Below are 9,103 nucleotides of genomic sequence, written 5' to 3'. Positions count from 1 at the left end.
AGATTTCGAGTGTAAAACACCAACAATTACATACATTGAGTGTCTGTGCACCGACAACGCGCCACCAGACCAGACCGTAAGCGCCTGCTATTTGCCATATCAAAACAATTATCTCGATCACAATCGGTGGCAGTGTCGCTAAATCCAAATGCTACCAAAGTGGCGCGACCACACACCCCTTTGACTGGGTACTGTGTGTGCAAATGCAGGCTATGCTACTAACTGTCGTTGATATTGTAATTGTATTTGCTGTTGTTGTATTTGCCAGGCAAGGTGTTTGCATTCACAGAGAAAATGCTGTGTCTCTGCAACTAACTATCGGGCAGACAAATATTTTGAACTGAGTCGATTTGAGAGTTCTTGCAGTCGAGTGGTATTGGCGTTTAATGCTGCTTGTCGATGCTGCTACAACAATTGTCATTGCTGTTTGCTGTCGCTGCTATTATTAATGCCACTGCCAAACTGTTTTGATTTTAATCCAGCTTATTCACCGACTGCGCACATCCCTTTGCATGAAAATCCACTGTGTGTGTATGTTTGTACGCCTTTAAGTATGCAACAAAAAACACTAAGCTTATAAGAAGTTATGTAGAGAGCTTAGGGTGCGCTCCTTAGCGATTTAAACCTAAACTAGCGCCCTCTGAAACTATCTATAATCTATAAATCAACCACCTGTAATGCGTGGAGTACCTTTGCTCTTCGTTTTTGGCGCTCGGCTGACCTTTGAAGCGTAAGCATGACGAGACAATTGTGCCAGCGTGCGCTCAAATGCATATTTTCAAGTAGCGCCTTGCTTACAATAGTAATAACCTTGTTTTTATCACAGTCGCAACAAGCTTTATTCCGGCTTTCCCTTCCTCCCCCCTTCCCTTGCGCAGCAACAACAGTCTTTGATTCCGTAGCGCTTGGCAAATCTGCTGATGATTATGTCCTTAAGTGCCGAAATCAATGCACACAAATGAACGAATTACCATTGCAAACAAAGGTGGTTATTTGTTGTTAGCTGCTGGCTGTTTGCTAGCTCCGATCATTCGTCCCAAGGTTGCACGCACACAGCTGCCTGCGGATACAGATTTGCAACTATTTTACGCGAGCATTCGTATACATACATTAGAGCGTACCAGAAAAAAAGTTCGCCATACACCCCTGAGTCTAAGTATTTTTGCAGTGCAATTTGGGGGAGAAAAAAATTTTTGGCCGAACGTAGGGGTCGCCTTTAACATTTTCCGTCATATAATCGACATTTACAGTCGGGTCGTTAAGTATGATATACCGATATTTTTTGCGTCGAGAAGACAGAAAATCATTGAGCTCAATCACCCCCTTTTAGCACTTACTGACCTGATCTCAGTTCCAAATCATCCAAACGTACCACCCTAATGCCAGTAAATTAAGGCTTATTTATGCTAGTCGAACTATTTAAAAATAAAAATTTGTATGGCGAATGTAGGCAGCACCGAAAAATTTAAATAGGCGACCGCTATGTTCGGAAAATAAATTGTTTTCGAAATTGTCTTGCAAAAATATTTTAGGCTCAGGTGTGTACGGCGATTTTTTTTTGTCCGCATCTAAGGTGGTACGGTTTAATGTACATATGTATATGCCTTTATTTAAACATTATATTTATTCAATTCTATTCTCATTGTCGTCGTGTAAGCCTTTTGGAATTGTGTTCAGTGCCTCCTGTCATCCTTTGGTTGATTTGCTACTGGCCTGCCACGTGTTTGGCATTTGGTCAAGGGATAACCGTCGAAATTTCACCTATTATGTAATTGCCACCGGAAAGTGAGCTACGTATATACAGACACATGTCTCTACATAAACATACATATGCATGCATATTTGTAGGTGTCCTTTCGGAAATGTTTGGTTTGTGGCGAATGGAAAAGATAAACTTAGTTAAAACTACAATTGAAATGCTGGCCAATGGCTTTTCATGCGACTGAGAATGCCAGAGGTTGACCTAAATACATGCATTAGTATGTATCCTTATTATCCTTTTTTGGATTTGAAGCATTAATTTTATGTACATCTTATTGTTTGTCTTTGAGATAATAAAATTTCAATTGAACAGTTGAAATATATAAAATTTCCCATTATGTTAGCTAAACCGCCGTACTTTTATTGTCGTGGAATCCGGACTTACTTTTGGAACATTTATAACAAATAGGAAAAAAAAAAGACTTTCAAAAAAAGGCAAGGACAGCAATATGCCTCAACTTCAAATTGACTCTTGTTTGTGAATCATTGTCTATTTTCGTGTTCCTGAATTTACGAAATCGTCGAGAGAATTTACGAAATGTCCCAGAAAAATTCCGAAAACCGAGAAAAATTAAACTCGAAGAATCTCAAAAAGGCCTGACAAAATATAGAAAATTCGCAAAAAATACCGAAACATCCCGAAAAATAAAACACGAAAAATCTCTAAAAGCCTCCAAAAAAATTCCGAAAACACACCAAAATCGCGACAGATCCTGAAATATAAAACACAAAGAATTCTGAAAAAATCTCGAAAAGTAAAACACAAAATCTCCTCAAGTCTCCAAAAACCAACCGCGAAAATTAAAAAAAAGAGCGGAAAAAATTTAAAATTTTCCCGAAATAATTCCGCGTATAATGTGGTAAAAGGCTTTATCTACATCACATAGAATATGAAATGGGAAGCTTCCTCGATGCGCCTGGAGCTTTAAACAATATCTCTTTAGAAACTCTCCTTGAGGATCTTGATTCTCTCGGCCTGCCTGGTTGAATCGAAAATAGTTTGCATTGTCGTACAGCAGAGTGGGTTTAGTTAGTGGCTTGAAGAAGGCGGAGTCAAGGTTGAGTTTTTTATCCCTTGATGGGGAAACTAGTATATATTTTATAAGAAGGCAGGCCACCTAGAGTAGCTGCCTATGTGGATGACCTTGGTGAGATCTACACTAGCTGTACGAATACGATGTGCGAAATACTAGGGGATTCTTACAACTGGGAAAAAGGTGGCAGTTACGGCAATTCGAAATAAGAAGGATTATTCACAATTTTTATTTTTTCACAAAAAAGTAAAAGACCCCGAACATGTCGTCCACCAATCAAATATTTTTTGGGTCCTAGGGGCAAGTATACTAACGATAAATATTGAGGAAATAATTAAGAGAGGAGTTAAGAAAAATGTTCGATAAGACAAAAATACATGACTGATCCAAAAAATTCTGAACGGTCCTGCAAAATCCCATAAAACCTGGAAATCCTGGAAACCTATTTTTAAGAAAACCATGTGGTACAATGAGAAAACATTCCTATAGTATCTTCGAAAAATTAGTACACATTTTTTTTCATTGTCAGAGCGTGTGATATTTTTATCTTTAGGTACCTTATCATATATATGTATATCGTCGTTTAAAGTACAAAACCGCGTATCGTCATTCTGCAAAACCGCGTAACTGACATTGGCTGCCAAAAATTGGATTTGCTCACACAAGCTTATCCATTATCCATTCGTCCTGAAATATACTAGCCAGAAATGCGATTGCTTTATCAAAAAGAGAAACATTTTGAAATATGAGTGTTTTTACACTCTGGAAAATCATTTCTAAAAATTCACATACGCGGTTTTGCACTTTAAACGACGATATAAATGTACGCACCTGAGTTGTATTCAGAAACTTGAATAACATTTTAACCACTTAACTCCTACCATAATGAGTCTTCTTCCCCCTTATTTAAAAGAAGTTCCATAAGTAGTTAGGGCCATCAACGAAACGAACATTCCACATGTGTCTATAGTGATATTATCTAACGTTTATTTGTTCAGTGACCCCATTTCTTCCTGGAATGTGCTAGAGTAGACGACCACAATAGCTTACTTAGTTTAGTAATCTTGATGGATTCACTAATCCCCAATAATATAAAAGGGTGTGTGAAATTTCACACGGGTGGGTCGAAGATTAATTGAGCCTTCATTAAAGGTGTCTTCCATCGGGAACTCTCTACCAGTCTTAAATTTAGGCTTCGAACTCACCGAATAGTACTCCTCGACAGCGGAAGCAATGAATTGGCTGCTGAACTCTGTATATTCGACTAGGTGGGGCAAACATTTAATATGATAGCCAAAGACAATCAGAATGGTTGGACGAAATTTTCTTTCTCTGCTAAGGCCTTTGATTATTTTATAATTAGACTTATGCATATGGGTTCTTGGGTACGGTGATGTGGCATCAGCATCGGCTTCAGACTCAACGAGAAATGCTGGAGATTAAGTGCCTTTGCCTATTTGCGAACTGCTCTTAAAAATGCTAATTCAGCGCGCACTAGATGTAAACCAGCGCAAGGCCAACTGTAAGAGCCGTTTGGTCCAGGGAGAGCTCCTGAGGGAGTTTTGACAGTAATTTGTCCGATTTTAAGTGTTAGCCTAGAGACCACAACTGAACGCAGCAATATACTTTAAACGACGATATGTATATGTATGGGAAGATTGATTGTTTAATACGAGTACATACCTCTTTCGGTGGCTCTGAAATGCATTTTCACGGATGGCCCCAAAATGGACATCTGCACAGGATCTGGTGTCTTCTCTCAGGAATAATCGCTGGAAGAGTCCTATAGATTCCCAGATCAGTGCTGCGTTTTCTATGCTAAGATATGTAGATGCAATTGACAGGGCGGCAAAGCTGGTAAGCATGATTGACCTACCTCCATCTAAACTTGCCTTCGTTGTTGATGCCAAGCTGCCATAAAATCCATACGGTCGGCAAAGACTAATTAGATATGCGGTAAAGATTGCCGCAGGTCTCTACAAGCTCTTCAACAAAACACAATCAGTCTTTATTGGACTTGCTAGAGAATCGGGATGGTTTAAGGACATGTAGGGTTAGGCATGGGGAAACGCTCAGGGCATCGCAATAGGTCTTTATGGCCTCCGTGTGAATTCTTTTCAAAGCTGCATCTTAACATAATTTAGCCATAATTTTCTATCCACGCAAATTTCGTTTTATTAAATTTTTCTACGCAAATTTCAGTGCTCATAATCGTAAAGAAATAGCTTATTAGGCTTCATTTACTTTAATTTTAAAAATTAGTACTTAGCGTGCTCGACCCTATTAAGCTGGCATTTCAGGGTACTATTTGATATATACATAAGGACATTTCAAAGTTAGAGGGGGGCTCGAGCACCCCCCCTGCCCCTACCTGGCTACGCCCATGATCTTGCCTACTCTTTTGGACATCTTATTTTGAGAAGATAATTTAAAAAGATTTCCCGCGTACATAGTTATGAAGCGCAGTGCTGCATGCATAAGTCAATGCAAATAAGTTTTCCATCAAAGATTTATTGCCAGTTCGTCCAGACTACAACCATACATATATACAGCCACTTTTTTCTGCATCATCTTCCCTTTTCGCACTTTTGCACTCGATTCACAAGCAACGCCTTTATCATTTATGTGCTTCAGCCATGCAAAACTCTCTTATTTGCACATATTTATAAACAGGAAAGTTTTTCGCATTCGTCTGCACATTGTGCCGTTATGCCAGCTTTCTTTTCCTGCAACTTCTTTTAATTTACGCAAAAATTTATTCCATGCAAAAGTTAAAATACCAAAGTGTAAACACAAATACTTTCTTGTAGCAGTGAACGCGCTAGCGTAGACGTAAAGACACGCATACATGCACATGCTTGTGTGCATTCAACCCCGAAGAACTTTAACAAGCCCGGGATCTCGGAATGTAAAAATTCTAGTCCCGGGATCCCGAGATTTTTCGTCTTAGGGAAGCAGAATGCTCCTTAGTAAAAGAGTATGTAATTTGATATTTAAAAAAATTTTATTCCGAAATATCTATATTACTTGTCAAAAACATTTACTCATATTTGCAGAAATCCTTTTCCAAAACAGGCCATCAAAGTAAATTGAAGAACAACTCTGCCACACTGTAAAAACATGTTGTGTTTTCAATTGCCACCAGATTTTTCGTTATTACACAGTTCTTGCACAAAATATTTGCACAAGTACAGTTATTCAGGCAGGTCCTGAAATTCACTTCTAAGTGCAAATGGCTCGAGTTCACTTTGAATCCAAATTTTGGTGTTCTGTATTTCTCATGATTCATGTCAAATAAATTCTTTTTAACCGACTTCTTTTTTTATACCCGAGCGCACTTGTGCACAAGGGTATTATAACTTTGTTCACATAACGGTTGTTTGTAACAGGCAAAACGAATCGAGATAGATATAGACAAATGTATACATAAATGATCAGAATGAAAAGAGAAATCGATTAAGCGGTGACTGTCTGTCCGTCCGTCCGTCCGTCCGTCCGTCCGTCCGTCTGTGCACACGATAACTCGAGTAAAAATTGAGATATCTTAACGAAACTTGGTACGTGAACTTCTTTTGGGCGTGGGACGGATGGTATTGAAAATGGGCGAAATCGGATAATAACCACGCCTACCTCCCATATAACGGTAATTTTAAGAAATACGAAAACTGCGATATTTTAGTAACTACTGAAGATAATACATTCAAAATTGATACTTACAATGAGTTTCAGACGGAAAACATGAATATTATAAATTTTTGGAAAATGGGCGTAGCCACGCCCACTTATGGTTACATGTGTATATCTTGGTAACCGCCGCACCAATTTCTTCCAAACTTGGCACAGTTGTTGGCCTTAGTACAGCATACTAAATGGCTGAAAATTTTAAAAATCGGACAATAACCACGCCTACCTCCCATATAACGGTAATTTTCAGAAAAACGAAAACTGCGATATTTTAGTAACTACTGAAGATAATTCACTCAAAATTGATATTTGCAATAAGCTTTAGACGACAAATAAGAATATTACAAAATTTTGGCAAATGGGCGTAGCCACACCCACTTATGGTTACATGTGTATATCTTGGTAACCGCTGCACCAATTTCTTCCAAACTTGGCACAGTTGTTGGCCTTAGTACAGCATACTAAATGGCTGAAAATTTCTAAAATCGGACAATAACCACGCCTACCGCCCATATAACGGTAATTTTCAGAAAAACGAAAACTGCGATATTTTAGTAACTACTGAAGATAATTCACTCAAAATTGATATTTGCAATGAGTTTTAGACGACAAATAAGAATATTATAAATTTTTGGAAAATGGGCGTAGCCACGCCCACTTATGGTCACATGTGTATATCTTGGTAACCGCTGCACCAATTTCTTCCAAACTTGGCACAGTTGTTAGTCTTGCTACAGCATACCAAATGACCGCAAATTTTTAAAATCGGACAATAACCACGCCTACCACCCATATAACGGTAATTTGGAGAAATACGAAATCAATAAATATTTAAGCTAATTTATTCAAAATTAATGCTTGCAACAATTCTCTACCAAGAAATACGTTTATGACAAAATTTTGGAAAATGGGCGTAGCACCGCCCACTTGTGATCACATATATGTATCTCGCTAACCGTTCTAGCAATTTGTACCAAGCTCGGTATGGTTATTGTGCTTGCCACATAAAAGCAAACCGTTGAAAATTGTTGAAATCGGACTAAAATTGAGATCGCTTTTCATATAACGGTAAATTTCAGATATGCTTGAAATTTCAATATTTCGAAATTTAAGGACGCTAATTTACTTAAAATGTATACACCCCGGCTTATCATGTAGCGGTAGCTTTCGGAAAGGTGGAAAACATATATTTAATACTTGCGCCGCAGCAAATTCGGTGTTGTCATATACAAAAATTTTAAATTTTGTGCGTTATGTACATTGAAATTCTCATTTCGTGTTGGCAATAGCCATGAAAACCATAATGAACGTGCAACCCTGTGCCAAACTCGACATAACCACCTCCGAGCAAACTAAGCAGCCGCCATTTAATTTGGCAAACAAAAGTTTGTCTGCATAACACCGACCTAAGTGTATCTGCGTGTATGTTATTTTGCTGCACCACGGTGTTGATCCTGTGGAAATTATTCTGTGTGAATGCAAATTACTGGCACGCTTCTCGCATTAAATCTTTATTATTCTATGTTATTCATTTTTTCTTTGTTTTTCATCTGCTTCGCCTCGCCGTCTTTTCGCAACGGATATTCGTCGCAACCAGAGTATACCAGTAGAAAAGGTGTTTGTTTTTGTAGCTGATTCGTGGTGAAAGTCCTTTATGGGGACCAAATTTCCCCACAAGAAATTGAGCGCATGGTTGCTTTTGGGTCCCAAAAGAATGAATATTAGAAAACATTTAAAAAAAGTCTATGGTAATAAAATTATATGCAACTAAAAATAATCACAATAATTTGCACTTATGAGTTAATGTGATAATCATGTGTAAAAACTCTTTTCAACTATTATTTTTCACAAATAAATTTTGCGGATCAGTTTGCTCTGAGCGCTTGTGTTGTTTACCAATAAAATGCAGCCCTGTTGGTTTTATTTCTGTATCGCATCGCGGTGAGTTTCTATTTCTTGGTAATTCGGTTTGTGAAATGGTAAACAAATTATTGAAATTTATTTATTTGATGTGTATAAGAATTCATTAATGCATTTTTTTTTGTATTTTCAGACTATTAATTACAAACACAGCATCATCAACGGTGATTGCAAGAACTACTGCCATCCCTGCGGTTTTTCCTCTTGGTAAATGCGTTCTGGTCGTGACCAATGGTGGTCTCCCAAATCGGCCGGGAATAAGGTTAGTCATTTTAAATTTTATATCTCTATTCGTCGACATTATATGACATGTCATCATTGCAGGCTATTGTTGCAGAACAAAACGCCGCAACCACTGCTGTGGTAAATATGTTCCAGCAGAACTGCCCACCGCCGTCGGTGTAATGATTTCGATAGCTGAACAAACGCCATCTCCTGGGCATTCCCACAGCTTGTCGACACTAGCTATTATATCACGTGTGAATGCAACTGGGGCTTAATTTGGTTATTGACAGTGCAATAGTACCATGTCATTGGCAAAAACACTAAGGGTTTCTGGCACATAGAGGTTGTAAAGTTTTTGGTATCGATGAACATACTCGAAGAAGACGATGGCCGAAAACATATGATGAAACATCTTCTGGCATTCCTTTGACAATCGTTAAGTCAGACGGAGGCTTCACATACGATATTTCACACATGGC

General features: G+C 38.3%; 1 long non-coding RNA gene across 1 annotated transcript; it reads left to right on the top strand.

Moving 5' to 3' along the window:
* The first annotated feature begins 8,426 nt into the window (after positions 1–8,426).
* LOC118741312 lies at positions 8,427–8,899 on the top strand. Its single transcript, XR_004993271.1, has 3 exons — positions 8,427–8,458; positions 8,533–8,661; positions 8,724–8,899. It is a non-coding gene; the product is annotated as an uncharacterized LOC118741312 (long non-coding RNA).
* The last annotated feature ends 204 nt before the right edge of the window (positions 8,900–9,103 follow it).

Source organism: Rhagoletis pomonella, unplaced genomic scaffold (assembly GCF_013731165.1).
Source record: "Rhagoletis pomonella isolate Grant_MI unplaced genomic scaffold, Rhpom_1.0 Rhpom_scaffold_00006, whole genome shotgun sequence".
NCBI lineage: Eukaryota > Metazoa > Arthropoda > Insecta > Diptera > Tephritidae > Rhagoletis > Rhagoletis pomonella.
This window is presented reverse-complemented; position numbering and strand designations above follow the sequence as displayed.